This window comes from Pleurodeles waltl, chromosome 5 (assembly GCF_031143425.1).
Source record: "Pleurodeles waltl isolate 20211129_DDA chromosome 5, aPleWal1.hap1.20221129, whole genome shotgun sequence".
Taxonomy (NCBI): domain Eukaryota; kingdom Metazoa; phylum Chordata; class Amphibia; order Caudata; family Salamandridae; genus Pleurodeles; species Pleurodeles waltl.
In genome coordinates, this window is record NC_090444.1 from 1,113,963,488 (window position 1) to 1,113,984,663 (window position 21,176).

Here is a 21,176-nt window from a genome sequence, read left to right on the forward strand (position 1 = left end):
TAACCTACTTTTGTAACTGCCAAATATCTATCAATTACATTTATAATGTTGCCACTCTCCCATTTTTTCTCTCCTGATATAGCTAAATGCTGCTCCTGGAGCTTACTCAATCTGTTGAACACTCTTTTTGTGAAAGAGAGCTCCATTCTGCACCATGGTCTACCTCTGGAGTTTGGACACAGCTCCATCCAGTAGGCTAGAGAACACACCAGTAATTGTGGTATTGACAAGAATTTTGCATTTCCCAACTGGGGATAACTTGAGCCACCAATCAGGTGTGAAGTGGCATCAATTGTTACCAATGGTTGTGAGCATTATGGATTGTAAGCACCCAGACCTGATGATAGTGCACTGTGATGTCAATGGCCTAGGTACAATCACATGTGTTGTTCTTTAAATCAAAATGAAGGATACCTTTTCACAACTGATGCCTAATTTTCCTCACACTGTCTTTGTCTATTATATTGTCTGTCAAAAGCAAAAATGGCACTGGTCAAGAGATTTGTCCTAAGACTGAGAAATCCCAGAAGCATGTCAATAAAACAATTTCTGCATTTCTTTGTGGCCATGGCATGGGCTCTATATAGCATAGCAACATCCAGTTTGATATGCCAGGTGTCTATAGGTGGGATGGAGTGCACTTCACTGCAGAAGGAAACAGGATCTTCCTTATCAACATCAAGGAATCCATCCTGGACTATGTATCACTGAACAGTAGACATGTAAACACAAAGGGCCGTATTTATACTCTGGTTGCGCCAAATTTGCGTCTTTTTTTTCGACGCAAATTCGACGCTAAACTAACGCCAACTAACGCCATATTTATACTATGGCGTTAGACGCTTCGGGCGCCAAAGTGCCCGGAGTGTGCGTCATTTTTTAGCGTGAACCCCTTCCTTGCGTTAATGATATGCAAGGGAGGCGTTCCCGTCTTAAAAAATGACTCCCAGGCCTTTACGTGGTATTTATACTCCCGGGCAAAAATGACGCCCGGGAGTGGGCGTGGCCAAAAACGGCGCATTTGCGCCGCTTTTTAACGCCTGGGTCAGGCATGGCGTTAAGGGACAAGTGGGCTCAAAATGAGCCCAGAGTGCCCTCCCCTGCCCCCAGGGACCCCCCCTGCCACCCTTGGCCACCCCAGGAGGACACCCAAGGACGGAGGGACCCATCCCATGGACATTAAGGTAAGTTCAGGTAAGTATTTATTTTTTTATTTTTTGTGGCATAGGGGGGCCTGATTTGTGCCCCCCTACATGCCACTATGCCCAATGACCATGCCCAGGGGACAGAAGTCCCCTGGGCATGGCCATTGGGCAAGGGGGCATGACTCCTATCTTTACAATGATAGGAGTCATGTTGATGGGGGATGGGCGTCGAAAAAAAATGGCGCAAGTCGGGTTACGACGATTTTTTCGACGTAACCTGACTTGCCCCATTTTAAGACGCCCATGCGCCATTTTCCCCCTACGCCGGCGCTGCCTGGTGTACGTGGTTTTTCTCGCGCACACCAGGCAGCGCCGGTCTGCTTGCGCCGGCTAACGCCATTCAATAAATACGGCGCCCGCATGGCGCTTCAGAATGGCGTTAGCCGGCGCAAAACTTTTTGACGCTAAACTGCGTTAGCGCAGTTTAGCGTCAAAAAGTATAAATATGGGCCAAAGGGCCGTATTTATTCTCTGGTTGCGCCAAATTTGCGTCTTTTTTTTCGACGCAAATTCGACGCTAAACTAACGCCAACTAACGCCATATTTATACTATGGCGTTAGACGCTTCGGGCGCCAAAGTGCCCGGAGTGTGCGTCATTTTTTAGCGTGAACCCCTTCCTTGCGTTAATGATATGCAAGGGAGGCGTTCCCGTCTTAAAAAATGACTCCCAGGCCTTTACGTGGTATTTATACTCCCGGGCAAAAATGACGCCCGGGAGTGGGCGTGGCCAAAAACGGCGCATTTGCGCCGCTTTTTAACGCCTGGGTCAGGCATGGCGTTAAGGGACAAGTGGGCTCAAAATGAGCCCAGAGTGCCCTCCCCTGCCCCCAGGGACCCCCCCTGCCACCCTTGGCCACTCCAGGAGGACACCCAAGGACGGAGGGACCCATCCCATGGACATTAAGGTAAGTTCAGGTAAGTATTTTTTTTTTTTTTTTTTGTGGCATAGGGGGGCCTGATTTGTGCCCCCCTACATGCCACTATGCCCAATGACCATGCCCAGGGGACAGAAGTCCCCTGGGCATGGCCATTGGGCAAGGGGGCATGACTCCTATCTTTACAATGATAGGAGTCATGTTGATGGGGGATGGGCGTCGAAAAAAAATGGCGCAAGTCGGGTTACGACGATTTTTTCGACGTAACCTGACTTGCCCCATTTTAAGACGCCCATGCGCCATTTTCCCCCTACGCCGGCGCTGCCTGGTGTACGTGGTTTTTCTCGCGCACACCAGGCAGCGCCGGTCTGCTTGCGCCGGCTAACGCCATTCAATAAATACGGCGCCCGCATGGCGCTTCAGAATGGCGTTAGCCGGCGCAAAACTTTTTGACGCTAAACTGCGTTAGCGCAGTTTAGCGTCAAAAAGTATAAATATGGGCCAAAGGGCCGTATTTATACTCTGGTTGCGCCGAATTTGCGTCTTTTTTTTCGACGCAAATTCGACGCTAAACTAACGCCAACTAACGCCATATTTATACTATGGCGTTAGACGCTTCGGGCGCCAAAGTGCCCGGAGTGTGCGTCATTTTTTAGCGTGAACCCCTTCCTTGCGTTAATGATATGCAAGGGAGGCGTTCCCGTCTTAAAAAATGACTCCCAGGCCTTTACGTGGTATTTATACTCCCGGGCAAAAATGACGCCCGGGAGTGGGCGTGGCCAAAAACGGCGCATTTGCGCCGCTTTTTAACGCCTGGGTCAGGCATGGCGTTAAGGGACAAGTGGGCTCAAAATGAGCCCAGAGTGCCCTCCCCTGCCCCCAGGGACCCCCCCTGCCACCCTTGGCCACCCCAGGAGGACACCCAAGGACGGAGGGACCCATCCCATGGACATTAAGGTAAGTTCAGGTAAGTATTTTTTTTTTTATTTTTTGTGGCATAGGGGGGCCTGATTTGTGCCCCCCTACATGCCACTATGCCCAATGACCATGCCCAGGGGACAGAAGTCCCCTGGGCATGGCCATTGGGCAAGGGGGCATGACTCCTATCTTTACAATGATAGGAGTCATGTTGATGGGGGATGGGCGTCGAAAAAAAATGGCGCAAGTCGGGTTACGACGATTTTTTCGACGTAACCTGACTTGCCCCATTTTAAGACGCCCATGCGCCATTTTCCCCCTACGCCGGCGCTGCCTGGTGTACGTGGTTTTTCTCGCGCACACCAGGCAGCGCCGGTCTGCTTGCGCCGGCTAACGCCATTCAATAAATACGGCGCCCGCATGGCGCTTCACAATGGCGTTAGCCGGCGCAAAACTTTTTGACGCTAAACTGCGTTAGCGCAGTTTAGCGTCAAAAAGTATAAATATGGGCCAAAGGTTCTTGTCAGAGCCACCCTATTGCAACATTATCTGATTAATTGATATTATAAATTCCTTTTTTAGGATGCTAACACCCGCAGGACTCTCTCTCAAGAGAGAGAGGGAACACCCAAATGCCTGCTCCGACTTGTATATTTATCCAGCTCTTGCAAGAGTCTCGAAAGCTCAAAACGTTAAGGTATATTTAATTCTTCTGTACTATTGCCTTTCCTTGAGAAAGACTTTCTGTACCTCACTACTTTTTTATGATCCCACAAGAGTCTTGCAAGATTGTAAAAAATGTACACTTTCCTTCTTCACTGTATTCTTTTCTTATATTCTCCATAACTAGAGTGTTAGGAGAAAGTGGCCTCTCCAATGACAACATTTAACAGTATGACAACAGTTTATAGTAGGGTATGAGGAGACACTTGACTCTCACTGGTGACTCTCCCCATCCCAACAACTGTGTATAGTAGACTATGGGGAGGGACTGGCCTCTCCACTGGCACCTGGTATCAATGTGTGGAGTAGGGTGCAAAGAAACACTACCTCTCCATTCACACCTTTCCAGAGGCTGAGCAGTATGCATAGTAGGGTTTGGATGACCTGACATGTAAAATCTCAGTATTGCATAGCAAGCATGAGTGGTACTAACCTCTCCAATGGGATTTCTCCACAGGGCAATAACCATGTATATTAGACTGTAAGAACAAATTTGCCTGTCCAATGACACCTTTCCCCAGGATAGCAGGCATATGCAATAGTGTGTAGGGAAATACTGTCCTATCTCCAGGGCAATACAGTGTGGGCACCTCTCCCTAGAGCAACAGGGATGTGCAGTAACATCTAGGCTCTCTGCTAACACATCACCCTCCAGTGAGAGGTGTCTATAGTGTGCTTTATGAAAAACAAACTAACTCTCTGCTCATACCTCTTCCCATGCTGACAGGTATACATACTAGGCTGTTGGAAAAAACAGATCTCTTGGATGATTAGTTTGTATAGTAGAATGTGAGGAGACACTGCCTGTAGGAAGGTAGCCTCTTTCTAGCCTTGTTACCCCCACGTTTGGCCTGTTTGTGAGTATATGTCAGTGTGTTTGATATGTGCCACTGTGATCCTGCTAGCCAGGATCCCAGTGCTCATACGTCTTTGGCCTATATGTGTTCCCTGTGTCGTGCCTAACTGTATCACTGAGGCTCTGCTAACCAGAACCTCAGTGTTTATGCTCTCTCTTTTCTTTAAAATTGTCACTGCAGGCTAGTGACTAATTTTACCAATTCTTATTGGCACACTGGAACACCCTTATAATTCCCTTGTATATGGTACCTAGGTACCCAGGGTATGGGGGTTCCAGGAGATCCCTAGGGGCTGCAGCAATTCTTTTGCTACCGATAGGGAGCTCAGACAATTCTTACACAGGACTGCCATCTCAGCCTAAGTGAAATAACATCCACGTTATTTCACAGACATTTTTCACTGCACATAAGTAACTTATAAGTCACCTATATGTCTAACCCTCACTTGGTGAAGGTTAGGTGCCAATTTACTTAGTGTGGGGGCACGCTGGCACTAGCCAAGGTGCGCCCACATTGTTCAGGGCAAATTCCCCGGACTTTGTGAGTGCGGGGACACCATTACACGTGTGCACTACATATAGGTCACTACCTATATGTAGCTTCACGATGGTAACTCCGAACATGGCCATGTAACATGTCTAGGATAATGGAATTGTCACCCCAATACCATTCTGGTATTGGGGGGACAATTCCATGCATCCCCGGGTCTCTAGCACAGAACCCGAGTACTGCCAAACTGCCTTTCCGGGGTCCCATCTGCAGCTGCTGCTGCTGCCAACCCCTCATACAGGTTTCTGCCCCCCTGGGGCCTGGGCAGCCCAGTCCCAGGAAGGCAGAATAAAAGATTTCCTCTGAGACAGGGTGTTACACCCTCTCCCTTTGGACATAGGTGTGAAGGACTAGGGAGGAGTAGCCTCCCCCAGCCTCTGGAAATGCTTTGATGGGCACAGATGGGGCTCATCTCTGCATAAGCCAGTCTACACCGGTTCGGGGATCCCCCAGCCCTGCTCTGGCGCAAAACTGGACAAAAGAAAGGGGAGTGACCACTCCCCTGACCTGCACCTCCCAGGGGAGGTGCCCAGAGCTCCTGCAGTGTGTCCCAGACCTCTGCCATCTTGGATTCAGAGGTGTTGGGGCACAATGGACAGCTCTGAGTGGCCAGTGCCAGCAGGTGACGTCAGAGACCCCTCCTGATAGGTATGTACCTCTTTCAGTAGCCAAGCCTCCTTTCTCAGTAGCCAAACCTCCTTTTCTGGCTATTTAGGGTATCTCCTCTGGCCTATTCCTCAGATAGCGAGTGCAAGAGCTCACCAGAGTTACTCTGCACTTCCATCTTTGACTTCTGCCAACGATCGACCGCTGACTGCTCCAGGACACCTGCAAAACCACAACAAAGTAGCAAGACGACTACCAGCAACATTGTAGCGCCTCATCCTGCCAGCTTTCTCGACTGTTTCCTGGTGGTGCATGCTCTAAGGGCTGTCTGCCTTCACCCTGCAGTGGATGCCAAGAAGAAATTTCCTGTGGGTCAACGGAATCTTCCCCTTGCCAACGCAGGCACCAAATGTCTGCATCACTGGTTCTCTGGGTCCCCTCTCATCCTGACGAGCGTGGTCCCTGGAACACAGGAGCTGGGTCCAAGTGTCTCCCACAGTCCAGTGGCCCTTCTGTCCAAATTTGGTGGAGGTAAGTCCTTGCCTCCCCACGCCAGAAAGCAAACCTGTGCACTGTGCGATTTGCAGCTGCTCCGGCTTCTGTGCACTTTTCCAGGACTTCCTTTGTGCACAGCCTAGCCTGGGTCTCCAGCACTCCGTCCTGCATTGCCCAACTCGCTGAGTTGGACTCCAACGTCGTGGGACCCTCCTTTGTTACTCTGAGTCGACCGCTGTCCTCAGGTCTTCTAAGTGCCGGTTCTGGTACTTCTGTGGGTGCTGCCTGCTTCTGACAGGGCTCTCTGAGTTGCTGAGCGTCTGCCTGTCTCCTCCTCCAAGGGGCGACATCCTGGTCCTTCCTGGTCCCCAGCAGTTCCCACAATCCTCAACCGTGACTATTGCAGCTAGCAAGGCTTGTTTGTGGTATTTCTGCCTGGAAACACTTCTGCAACATCTAGCACACCATGGGACATCTTCAATCCAAAGGAGAAGTTCCTAGCCCTTTTCGTTGTTGCAGAACCTTCAGCTTCTTCCACCCAGAGGCAGCCCCTTTTGCACCTTCATCCGGGGTTTAGTTGGCATCTGCCCCCCCTGGACACTTTCGTGACTCTTGGACTTGGTCCCCTTCCTTTACAGGTCCTCAGGCCCAGGAATCCGTCTTCAGTGTTTTGCTGCTGCTTGTGGTTCTTGCAGAATCCCCTATCACGACCATTGTGTCTTTCTGGGGTAGTAGGGTAACTTTACTCCTACTTTTCAGGGTCTTGGGGTGGGGTATTTTGGACACCCTTACTGTTTTCTCACAGTCTCAGCGACCCTCTACAATCTCCCATAGGTCTGGGGTCCATTTGTGATTCGCATTCCACTTTTCGAGTATATGGTTTTTGTAGCCCCTAGACCTATGTCTACCTATTGCATCCTATTGTGAGTCAACATTGTTTGCACTACTTTTCTTACTGTTTCTTACCTGTTTTGCGTTTGTGTACATACATCTTGTGTATATTACTTACCTCCTAAGTGAGGGTATTCTCTGGGATACTTTTGGCATATTGTCACTAAAAAAAAGTACCTTTATTTTTAATAACTCTGAGTATTGTGTTTTCTTATGATATTGTGTTATATGATATAAGTGGTATAGTAGGAGCTTTGCATGTCTCCTAGTTCAGCCTAAGCTGCTTTGCCATAGCTACCTCTATCAGCCTAAGCTGCTAGAAACACCTCTATTCTACTAATAAGGGATAACTGGACCTGGCACAGGCTGTAAATACCACAAGGTACCCACTATATTTCAGTCCAGCCTCCTACACTGACCCCTTACTTTGTCTTGGATGATCAGTGTGCATCATCATAGTGACACATGCTCATAGTAGGGTACAAAATGGCACTATGATTTGGACAACTAGTGTGCATATTTGAATGTGAGAACACACTCAGCTCTCCCCAGAACATCTCTCTAAGAACACAGGGATAGAGGAGGGTATAGACAGAGACAGATGTCTCTTGTGAAATATCTCCAGAATCACAAGTATATATACTATCAAGTGGAAAAGAACTATCTACTTCATTATGACATATGCAGCAACTATTAGCAGTGCATAGTAGAGTATGGAGACGCACTGGCCTTTGTGTCAAGACCTCTCTCTTGTATGAGAGGTTTCTATACTACTGTGTGAACAAGAGGTGATCTCTCATCTGAAACCTCACTGTTGCATGACAAGTTACAGTAGGATCTGTGGACCACAATCTAGCTTCCTTCCAAAGTTGGTGAATTTCGGTTTAGCAGTATTTGCAGTAGCCTTGTCTGAAGAAGTCTATGGAAAATGCATGGGGATTTTGCATTTTGGGACTCCCCCTTTTTTCTGGGCCTCCTCTTCATGTAACACCCTGAAACTAACTTTCCAGGAAGGGGATCCTCTCAGAAATATGTTTTGACCTAACCATAATGGGCCTCATTCACAAAGGTAACCCTACACTTTTGTGTAACTTTATGAATGTTTGGTATTCACAAAGGGATTTAATAGTAATATCTTTATGAGGATGGAGTCTCCGCACATAAAAAAGATAGGACATTCCTATCTTTTTATGTGCAGACTCCACACTCATAAATATACACTAGTAAATCCTTTTGGGAATACCAAACAATCATACACTTGCACAAAGGTGTAAGTTTCGTTTGTGAATAACTTGTTCTGTGTTTGTTAAGTTTTCAGGATCACCTCCTCCCAAACTAATTACCTAATTTCTGGTACTCACCTTCCCACCCCTTTGGTCACATTCTCCCTCAACTATGTTTCACATCAACCTTTTTTATAACTTATAACTGACTACCCTACACCCAGGATGCCTTCAAGGCTGCCACCTTCTAACTAACATATACTGCACTGCTACATTTTGGTGATGGGTTTGGGTGGTGGAAACTGCCAATCATTTTAGTGGACTGAGAATTATTTTTAATTATCAGACTAAAAACCAATGCTAGTGAGAGAAAGATAGAAACGGAATAAAGAACAAGGAATAGTTTAGGAAAATACTGAGATGGCTTTGCACAGCAAGGGCCATATTTACAAGAAAGTAGCGCATCACTAGTGATGAGCCACTTTTCTTGTGGTCCACTTGCGTTCCCAAACGCAACCACGGTAGTGCTGTATTTACAATACGGTGCACCATGGTGCATGTTAGAGGCAATAGTGTCATTTTTCTGATGCTATTGTAACCCTATTCTGGATTAGCATGAAAAAAATGACGCTAATCCAGAATAGTGTTAAGAGGCCCATTTAAATCAATGAGAGTCTCATTTTAATGTCTGCTTGAAGATTCTTGTAGATACCATTGCACCATGTTTAACAACGCTCTAACGAGGGAACTCCCCCTTTGCATACATTCTGCACATATTATGCATGATGTGGCGCAAACGGTTTAGAAGGTGGCGCAAACCTAGATTGTGCCACCTTGTAAATATGGCACTATGGCAGTGGCCCGTTAGCGTCACATTTGTTGCTAAATATTTGATTGCGCTAAGTGGCACAAGGGCCTTGTAATATTAGCCCTAAATATGTCTAGGTTGATGTAAATTGCAAATCTAAATAATCTCCAAGGGTGAAAGGGGCGAGATTCTTTTCTTTGTCATGACATCGCCAAATGCTGTTAAGATCCGAGAGTGGCACCGGAACCTGAATGTGTATGACAATTGATTTAATACACTTAAGGAAACAAATCGTTTCCTGGAGTTGCATGCGAAGCAACTCCACTTTGCTTTTCTAATATGACTATTTGGTGTGTTTTCCAGGAAGTCTAACATTGACGGCGAACTAATGAAAAACATGGGTCAATCGCTTTTGTGACATTTTATTCCATCATCGACGACAGAAAAGAACATTGGAATAGATTTTTTATCCTGCATACAATTGTAGTGAAAAACTGCGCGAGTTGCAAATCATCGATCACTTCCAACCTTGAAGCATTTATACAAGAATGTGTAAGACACATATTTGAAAAAATAAAGAGACAAAATCTCTGCCTAGTATGGATGACCCAATACCTTTGCTGTAATGAAAGATAAGATTTGCCGAATTGCACACGCGATATAAAGATTGCAAGTCACGTTGGTCAACCTAGGATCTGTGTAAATGTTTTTGACATTTTTGCCTGTTGAACAAAGATAAAACAATGTATAGTACAAAAATGAAATAAAAGCGCATATTTTTAAAATACATCGCTGATAAATTTTAAAACCTCCTTTCTTAGAACTCATAAAATGCATCATTAGACAATTTTATAAGTAACATATGAAACAAATGTTGTCCACTATTTTCCTGTCTCTCTTTCACAAGCTTTTTTTCAATGTTTGCTAGTTCGTTGATCAGGATTTTTAAAAATCGAGAAGGCAAAATTAATTCTAAACTAAAGGAAAAACATAACATAAACAGCTAGGTAAAATATAAACTTACATCGCAAAAGCCTTTGACCTGCCCCAGCCAACAAGCTCTATTGGTCTTAATGAATTAATCATTTTGAGTCTGCAGCTATGCTAATGCCAGAGGGTGTCTTCTAGATTAAGCTAATTCTGCTTGACAGCTGGTGTTTCTGGAGTTCCATTACGGTACTTGTCAAGGACTGAATACACTTTTCTTTCACCTTCTACCAGTCCTGACATGCTTCGCTCTAAAGGAGCGGGGTGGGTGCGGCACACGCAGGGTGGGCCTAAAATGTAATACAATTAAATTTAAAAAAAGACACTTAGGGCCATATTTATACTTTTTGACGCTCAACTGCGCCAACGCAGTTGTGCGTCAAAACTTTTAACGCCGGCTAACGCCATTCCAAAGCGCCATGCGGGCGCCTTATTTATTGAATGACGTTAGCCGGCGCTGCGGACTGGTGTGTGTAAAAAAAAATGACTCACACTAGGCAGCGCCGGCGTAGGGGAAAATGGAGCTTGGGTGTCAAAAAATGGGGCAAGTCAGGTCTGAGGCAAAATTTTGTCCTCAACCCGATTTGCGCCATTTTTTTTTACGCCCAACCCCCATTGAAATGACTCCTGTCTTAGCACAGACAGGAGTCATGCCCCCTTGCCCAATGGCCATGCCCAGGGGACTTATGTCCCCTGGGCATGGTCATTGGGCATAGTGGCATGTAGGGGGGCACAAATCAGGCCCCCCATGCCACAAAAAAATAACGAAAAAAATACTTACCTGAACTTACCTTAAGTTCCCTGGGATGGGTCCCTCCTTCCTTGGGCGTCCTCCTGGGGTGGGCAAGGGTGGCAGGGGGCGTCCCTGGGGGCATGGGAGGGCACCTCTGGGCTCCTTCTGAGCCCACAGGTCCCTTAACGCCTGCCCTGACCAGGCGTTAAAAAATGACGCAAAAGCGGCTGGACGTCATTTTTTAAGGCCCGCCCACTCCTGTGCGTAATTTTTGCACGGGAGTTTAAATAAGGCGCACATGCCTTAGAGTCATTTTTTAGAAGGGAACGCCTACCTTGCATATCATTAACGCAAGGTAGGTGTCCACGCAAAAAAATGACGCAAACTCCAAGATCTTTGGCGCTAGACGGGTCTAACGCCAAAGTATAAATATGGAGTTAGCTTTGCGTAAAAAAAAACGACGCAAATCCGGCGCAAACAGAGTATAAATATGCCCCTACCTTTTCAACGTCGTCCCGCACCACGCTCCTCCTCTATGCTGGCTGCACGCAGGCACAGGCTCCTGGCCTGCCCTGCGGCCAATCCTGACGCTGCTCAGAGCAGCGCCCCTATTGGATGGGGGCGCCCAGCCTCTCTTTAGCCGGCAACTGTGTTGCTGTGCTGGAGAGATCCTACCGCGCATGTGTGTTTGGTCGGTCCAAGATGGCCGGCCAAACATACATGCACAGTGAGAGGGAGTGCTGAGCACTCCCCCTCACAGTTCCTCATCCCAGATGCCTGCCCCTTTCACAACAAGGGGATAAAAAACATAGTTTATTATTCCATCATTGTGAAAGTTTTGTAGCTTCTGCTACTGCGGGGGGCGATGCTTCTCCACCTAACGGAGGAGCCGCCATTTAAGGATGACCTTGTGGCATGCCATTTTGCGGGTAAAATTCAACAAACTTTACTTAACTTCTCTTAGAAACAGTGATTTTTCCTCTCATTTTCCTTTTGTTTTCCCGTTTATCTTATTCTGAGCTACACCACCTATTACACAATCCAGTTTTTTTTTTTTTTCATTTTGGCCAATATTTCTGCTAGGCATTCCACTACTGCTCTAGTTATTTTGATAGCGATATCACTACCTAGGTAGAACAATATCCCATATCAGGTTTTCAGTCTTTCTTTTCTTTTGACCAGTTGATTGTATTCTTCCTTAGTCTAATGGACAATTGGCGACTCAGCACAGAGGTCTTTTCTGCAGGCCACATAAGAATGAATCATTGACTCCTCCTCTTAAGCACCATGCCCGCTTGAAGCCTCTTTACTATTTGTAAGAACAAAGGTTCAATGTTCACTTTTTTTAATACATCAAACTAAAAATGCCTGTTCTGCTATGCAATTCCCATCCAATACTTGCATGGATATCTCATGGCACAGAGTCAAAAATCACCGCTTTTTTCAGATTAGCCATGTCCTTTACTTACATTGAGACTTGGTTATTAGAATATATTTACAGATCTAAAGGGCTTATTTACAAGCAGCTTGCGCCGCCAGTGTGTCACTTTTTGTGATGCACCGGTGAAACAGGCTGCAGGACCACATCTACAAGGCCACGCAAATCCACTTTGCATGGCTTTTCATGTCTTGTACATATGGAGGATGGCGATGTAACACAAGTCGCTGCGTTGCCTTACTTTGCATGGGTGTTGCGGTGGGATTTTGTAAGGAAGGAGCAGCGAGGAGAAATACCTTTATTTCTCCTTTTTTTCCTTTTTATATGTGTGCTGCATTCTGCAAGAGAAAGAGGAAAACATCTCTTGTGGTTGTTTTTGTGCAGGATGATGCCTCTTCCTGCACATAACTAATCATCCTTGCTATGCAGGCTCCCTTGCAGCAAGGGTGCCTGTGCTGGAGCATGCAGCTGATTGGGCACCAGCATAGAGGAAGAGGACAGGAATGCACTGTATCATATCCTGCCCTTTTCTTTTGACGCAGGGCAGCACAGCAAGAATCCTTGCAGTGCTGTCCTGTGCCAAAGCCTCTTAAATGAGACCCTATGTTTCTTGCTTCAGAATTCAGTGTATACGTGAGTTTGAATGGTCTACTCATGCCTGAAATTTCTTTCCAGGTCTTGTTGATCAATAGGCTTGAGGAGGAGAGTTGTTCATTGTATGCCATTAGACCTATCTCAGGAATTTGTGTAGTGTATTTTACTAAACTACGGAGCAACGGCCCAAGCGCCTTACAGAAGGTGTCTTTACAGTGTCAAATGAGCACCTCTCTAACTCTTGACTTAAAGTCAGGACATTGTCTATGTTCTCCTTTTTGCACTAATGGATTTCACAACTGCATTTTTATTCAAAGTGCATTTCCAATGAGTCCCTAATGATATCTGGAGCAGTCTGTGCATGTGAATTTCATGGATGTACTTTTACTCTATTTTTTCAAAAAGTGTGATGTTATGCCTTATGCAGTTTGGGCATCTTACTTTGGGTACTGTGAGACTGCACATGTGTGAATTTGATATTTTACATCCACCAGATACATTATAAGAATTTGTATTTATAATTTATGTACAATTGCAATATTGAATCCATAGTTGCTCATTTTTATTTATGCAGATTAATTTCTTATATTGCATTGATCTATAATTGTCATGAATTTTTATCTGAAATTTGCCAGGCTAGCTACAGATTGGTAACTCACCCAAGGTCTTGTTGATCAGTTGGCTTGAGGAGGAGAGCCGTTCATTTTATGCCATTAGACCTATCTCAGGAATGTGAGTATGGTATTTTACTAAACTACTGAGCGATGGCCAAAGGGCCTGACAGAAGGTGTATATACAGTGGCAAAAGAGCACCTGTCTAATTCTTAACTTAAAGTCAGGACCTTGTCTATGTTCTCCTTTTTGTACTAATGGATTTCACAGGTGCGTTTATTCAAAGGACATTTCCCATGAGTCCCTAATTACTTCTGCAGCAGTCTGCGCATGTGAATTTCACGGATGTACTCTGTACTCTATTTTTTGGATAAATGTGATGTTTTGCCTTATGCATACTGGCCATGTTACTTGGGGTACTGTGAGATTGCACATGTGTAAATTTGATATTTTTCATCCACTAGTGATATTATATGAATTCTTAATTATAATGTATGTACCGTTACAATATTGAATCCTTGTTTGCTCATTTTTATTATTTGCAGATTAATTTATTATATTGCATTGATCTATAATTGTCATGAATCCTTGTCTGAACTTTGCCAGACTAGCTACAGATTGATAACCCTCCCAAGTCTATCATGAAATTTATATTTCTTTTGGTGGAAAGTTGGATGTGATAGCTTAATGAAGGAACTGTTGGAGCTGAACTGATTTGGTTTGGTGTGCAGCATTTACAATAAACTCTTCCCGAGCCTCATTAAGCCATGAAGACACCATCCCCTGGGGTAGAGTAATTAATAAAGTGAAGGAGCCATGAAGCCTCCTCCCTAAGCCTCATTGCTTCCCAAGGACCCCAACCGATTGGTCCAAAATTTAAATGAAAGAAAAGTGGGGACCCACAGACCCTCTTTCAAAGCCTTTATAGGCCTTTTGGAACTCATCCCCTGGGGCTGTAACTTATTTTGAATGGAAGAGGGGCTGCATTGCCCATCTCACCTATACTATTTGGCCCATAGGACCCCATCCCTTGTGTCAAGTCTTTATTATAAATGGGTTCCCTGGTGGCTTTACATATGGCAATAAAATATAACTTTATGTTGCAAACAAACCTTGAAATTCACTGAAAAAACAAAGGTTAAAGCTACGTTGTAGTTAGGCTATAGTTAGGCGTGACAATAGGATCATTTGTTGTTTAAAAAAACCTTAGAAATTCACTGAAGAAACCCAAAATTAAAGTAATCATCTAAGTAAATGTGAAGGATGCATAAAATCATAGAAACTATAACTTACGTCCCCACCATGCACTCTTTTCTCATCAGTAATTTTACTGCTAAAGTTACCCTAGGTCACGTGTTATAGTTACTTAAAAAAACCAGAACTATAACTGCTGAATCTCTATGGTATCTTGAGAGTAAAATGTGAGCTAAACTCTCACGTCCCTGTAACGTTTGTTTTTTTAAGTGAATTTCTATGTTTTGCTCCCTAAGTATGACATCTCTGTAATCTTTGTCTTTTTCTGTGAATTTCTATTTTTTTAATGTTTAGTAATGTTAATTACTTTACATTAATCCAGCCACCACAATATCTACATTTGCCCACTTTAAGTGATATGGATAAAGACCTTTTGAAGCCATGGCAAACAGACACTTTTGAGTGTTCTATGAAACTCATTAACACATTGATCATGCAAGCAGAACGTAAATTGCAGCTTAGTTAAAAAAGAATTAAGTAGATAGGAAAATCCATGGAACCCATGAAAAAGAGAGAAGAAGTAACAAATGCATTAAGTGAGATTGAAAAAGAGTTGAGAAACATGAAAAAGTGTTACAAACAAAAAAATAAAGAAATTAAATTGAGAAAAGGTGGGCTATGCAACGGGTAGGATATGCACATTTTCGAGAGGAATTGATCCATTATATAACAGACAAATGATGGATAGAGAGATACTTGAGAAATAAATTGTACCATCTGACGTGAACTCAGGGGACAAGGGTTCGACCCTGGAAAAACTCAAACTGGATATCTCAGGGAAATTATTATTTTTCAAATTCAGACAACAAGGAGTGTTAGGGAAGAGTGGCCAGGGTGGCTGCAAATACAAATGAACCAGGAGCTCAAAGAGGAAAAGGAAGAGGGAAGAAAGGATATGGCAAAAAGGATCAGGTGTAATAGATCAAACCTTAGTCACCAACCTATGTTCACAGAAACTTGAACAAAACTACATTGATTTGTTAAACTAGGGCCATTTTGCACCATGATAAAAAGGATAGATCTTTGCAAGTTTTCAAAAAAGTTCAAGCTTAAGAAGTAGTTTGGCGCTACTCATGCAGAGTACATCAATAGAGTCATGAAAATGACGCTATTGCCCCTACCCTGCGCCATGGTGCACCGTATTTTAAATATGGCACACACATGGTGGCAGGAAGGGGGTGCTAAAGGGTGCAAGGAAAGTGGTGCTGCACACGTTGCAGCACCACTTTCCATAAATCTTCTCCATGGTGTCTTGTTTGCTGGGGCTGACACAATGACCTCGGAGCTGAGAGATGGCTGCGGTAAGATGGCTCCAAGAGTGACACTGATATTTTTAAACATATTGGTGAAAACAGGGAGGGCTCTCTAATTGACCTAACATTTGTTGCAGATACCCTCCAGCTCTTGTGTCTGATGTCTATTTTATGATGCTTGTTGCACTGTACGCATCAGAACTCACTACTCTCACGCCCGCCCTGTACATCGGGTGGAATTGGGACACTGGTTGAACCTCCTGCGTGTATACCCCAGGCTGACTTTCATTTTCACCACAGATTGTGGGTGGACTCTTCTGTGGGACTGTTTCTGCTGTGGTTGATTGTTCCACTGTTTTGTTGGGGAATCTTTACCATGTTTGGGATGCTGAAGTGCATGGTGGGAGGGCTTAATGTTGTTGGATGTTCTTGCCTCAGCCAGGTGCCTACCTACTGTTACTTAGAATTATACATGCGTGCATGGTGAGTCCCAAGCATAGCCCTGTGATGCTGGTGAATCAATCCCAACCACTCTGCACTATCTTGCTTTTGGCCTGGAATGTGAGGGGACTCAATAACCCTCACAAGACATGACAGGTTTGAGCGTATCTGGATAGACACCACATACAGATTGCTTTCCTCCAAGAGACTAATTTGACGCACCTCTTGGAAACAAATGATTGGGGTAAGATGGGCTGGGATAAGGGTCACATCCTCATGCTCCTCATACTCTAAGATGGTGATGATACTGATCAAAAAAGCACATGTTTCACTTTAGTTAACAGCATTGCAGATGACCAAGGCCTCTATATCACTTTACAAAGAAAACTGGGACGATCATTGGTTACCTTGGTAAATATCTATGGTCTGAATGTGGATGACCCCAAACTCTATACTAATCTGTGGAATGTGCTGAGGTCCCTGCCGCAATCTGAAATCAATCCAACCAAAGATATAACATGTGACAGATCAACAGGGGTGTCTAGCCGTGACAAGTACTCCACCAGGGTGCTAATGGCTGGTATGGAGATGTTCAATAGGTGGATGTCTGGAGGCTACGCAATGAGGATGCACGGAAAGACACCTTTTGTTTTGACTGTGCATGCTTCCTGGTCCAATTAAATTACTGGCTGGCGACTAAGGAGGTGAGCATGTGGGTAACAAATGTCCAACACATGTCAAGAACTCGTTCAGATCACAAGCCGGTCTGACTTGACATTACTCACCCTATGCTCCCCTTCAAGCCCTTTTGATGGCGTTTTAACACTACTGCATTACTAGATCCAGTCTACAAGGAGACCATTGATCGTGCCATAAATTTCTTTTTCCAAATTAATAAGGGCTCAGTAGAGGGAGCGGACGTCCTCTTGGAGGCCTTTAAGGCTACTAATGGGGCATTTGTATAAGCACAAGTGTGAGGGCCCTCAGGGACATATGTATACAATTGCGCAAGGAGGAGCAAACCCTTAAGCAGCTATAACAAGAATATGAGCATTCAAGAAGCCCATACATCTTGGCTCATATACAGGATCATATCACTAACTGTCAGGGCATGGCGGAAAGGAGCAGTGCTACCTATTCTGTCATTATGATGTGCAAACGTACCATGAGGATGGTCACTCAGGGCATCCCTGCCTACTAAGTTGCAGCCTGTATGGGGTGCCCAACATGTGGTCAAAATAACAGATGGAAATAGTATGGAATGTTACAATGCGCCCAGAATCTCAGGCATTCTCAGAATACTATGGGGCTTTGCATACCTCTTGCGGAGCAATAAACCCGCACGACAAGGAGACACACCTGAAAGATGTGGCTGTCCAATGGCCAGCGGGAATAACTTTGGAGGCCAATAGAGCTAAACAATTGCAAGACAATATGGATGTTGCCAAAAGGCAAGGCACAGCGCCCGACGGGTTGACTAGTGATTTTTATAGGAAATACACTGCATAGGTGGTGCCATACTTCCATGCCACGGATGCCGAAGCATATGCAAAGCGGACTCTCCCAGCTACTCTGCACAAAGCCATAATATTAGTCCTTCTGAAATAGGACAAACCACCAAATCACTGCAAGTCATATTGCCCGCTTTCACTCGTAAATAATGATGTCATGATAATGCACAGATTCTGGTGAGTAGATTGCAACCTTTAATGCCAAATCTCATTCTTCTTGATCAATCGGGGTTTGTCCCAAACCGCAACACAACACACAAACTTTACACAATTTTTGCTTTCCTGCACCTGCTGAACCCGGAGATGGGGCGGTATATTGGATGTTGCCAAAGTCTTTGATTCTATCGAATGGACCTATACATTTACCAATCTGTGGTGAATGTGGATGCCGAGTGATTTTCTTAAATAGGTGCATCTATTAAATTCAAATCAAATGATGAGAGTTCAGGCAACCTGACATATTTTGGCACCGGTAACTATATATGGTATCACAAGGAAGGGATGCTTCCTCTTTACATTGGCCTCAGAACCTCTGGCCTGTGTCATTTGGCAATAACACTCTGCAGCAGTGTCCCGTAGGCTATCATTATTCTAATGAGACTACTGGATTTTGAGCAGCAGGATCGTCCACGGTGTGGGAGACTGAGTCTAACCCACTGCAGGTGACACCTGTCGCTCTAAATCCGGGTTTTGCTCCGGCTAACTAGCAGTGCCTCATCCCTACCACAGGATTGTGATGATTGGGAAGCTGAGCGCATGACATACTAGGCTTCTCAGGGAAGTCGTGGTCGCTCAGGTCACATCCGGTTCTCTCATTTACAACTCAGTCTCATATATAAATGACAAACAGAAGCAGTATATGTTTCAATGATTAGTTTAATAAAACAACTGCATCTTAGATAGCAAAGCATGAGCTGCAATAACCAAGACGACACAACATGACAGTATTAAAATGGTGACAAGAAGAGTGAAGCATAAAAACAACGCTATCATATTGTCACTACAATCGAAGGTCTAATTCCTATCTAGGTTATTATTTGAGCACAGCATGTTAAGCTCTAGTTCTGCCTTTCAGGTTCCCCTGGGAAGACATCAACCCCCATACCTGAGCAAAGGCCTGTGGTCTGCGTTAGCACCTGTAGTGAAGCATTCAGCAATCAGCATACAGTTGTGGTTCCCTGGCTGGAATCTATCTCTAACGTGTAAGGGACAAGGAAGTGTTTATATTACAACACATCTGATGTTCTGAGAAAATGTCCCTACATAAGGATGTGTATTTTCTACAAATGTTGGAGACTAAACTTCTACCACGTTCACCGGCAATGTACCGAACTGTAGCCTTGAATGAAGAACAGAGTGATCAAGAATGTCTTGTTTGAGAACACAGTACTGGGCTAGGCAAAAACAGTTAGGAAATAACGAGCATGGAGCTATAACTAAAATGGCTACACAACCCCCTCCCCTTGTTGGTTGAAAGTGGTTCAAAGCCAAAGCTACAATTTTATTGCTACAAAGCTCTACCTAAGATAGATATAAAAGCAAAGTAAATTTGGACAAGTTAAAGGGACACACAAGCATCCAACGTGACAATTTCAAACATGAGCATGGGGCATATGACCGAATTTGAAGGGCATGTCAATTTAAAAAAGTTCAAATCTAAGTACGGGTCATGGAGAACAGAAGATCTTCCACTTCGGCCAATGTTAAAATTGGAAAGTCCTCGCCAAGAAGGATCAAGGAGCCAGTGTGTTCCATAGTCCCAGTGTCAACCAAGGCGGCATCCCTTGGTGTGCCCATTGATGAGTTGTCAACAACTTCCTCCAGGAAGGGTAACTCATAAGCAGCTTCACGCAGCAAACGCAACCTCAATGCGCATGTCTGGTAATGAACCCTCAACGAGAACATTAACAGATCAGCGTCCACTGCAGGCAAGTGCTGCTGTGAAAGGCAAATTTCCAGTGCATGTCCGAAAGAGCACCAGAGGCACCGAAACACGGGCGGCACATAATGCAAAACCGGTCTGAATGACAAAGACCAGCCACACTCCAATTGCTCCAGGAGGGTTGCTCCAAAATACTGCATCATACGCTCATGACACAGCTGCGCTGATGGGAGTGCCGTCATTTCTCCTCGTTGTGGCGGGACAGCCATTGCGCATAAACAACAGCAACAGCAAGAATGCCAGCTAATAAAGCCAAAGTTACAGGAAATCCCCCGAAAATACTACAGAAAATTGAGTGGATAGCTGAAGGTGTCAAACCGAATACGGAGAAGAAGGTGTGAATGAAACCAGAACCAACAGCTTTAAAAAAATATGTGATTCCAGTTGTACTGGACGCATTGAATATTTGTCCTACGAGTTCACCAAAGTGTCTCAGAAAGTTTGTATTTAACAGGGACCGTATTTCTGCTGATGACCTTGCCACTTGAAGTGCGTAGGTCTCGCGCGCAGATGTAAGGGCCACATGCTTTTGAAACAGTAAAGCCTTGAGTCTGCTTAACTTATCAAAATTCACGTTTGAAGTAGCAATGCGAGGCCAAATATCAGCTACCTCCCTAATTTTATTGGGGGGAAAAAGTACGTTCCCGCAGCATGTAACGACCTTATAGACCGAAACAACGTAAAATATTACGGCCCGCATGCCACAACAGTCTTCACCATTGAGGAACACGTAGCTGCCGTTTGAAAGCACCTGGAACGTCTGAATAATCAAGGGGACTGGAACTCCCTTCAGATAACAAGGCAAGTTTGCAGCAGAGGATTTACACGCCCCATGCAAGGACAGCTGTTTACAAACCATCGAATGGCTGACTGAAGCCTCGCATTCACTACCGCTAAGAAAGACTTCTTTCATGCCACTGAAGCATTTGTACGAGAAGGGAAGCTCCCACACCTCATGAATGTAACTATCTCCTAGCTTTTCATATCTGCCTACCAGAATGTGTTTTAAACAGGAGATGAATTGAAGTGTTGAAATAGGCAGATTAATAACCCCATGTATTAACCACTCAGCAGATGGTATTCGGCCAGAGTAAAAGGCAACTTTTCTAATTTCTCCATATTAAGCATGACATAAGTCGCTTCCTTCTTAGCCACTAGTTGTTGTTGTTGCATTAAATTAAAGGAAGAAAATATCTCCCTTGCACTGACATGATGCCAGGGAATGTGACCCGCCTTCAATGTTTGAAGTGCCCAGCCAAC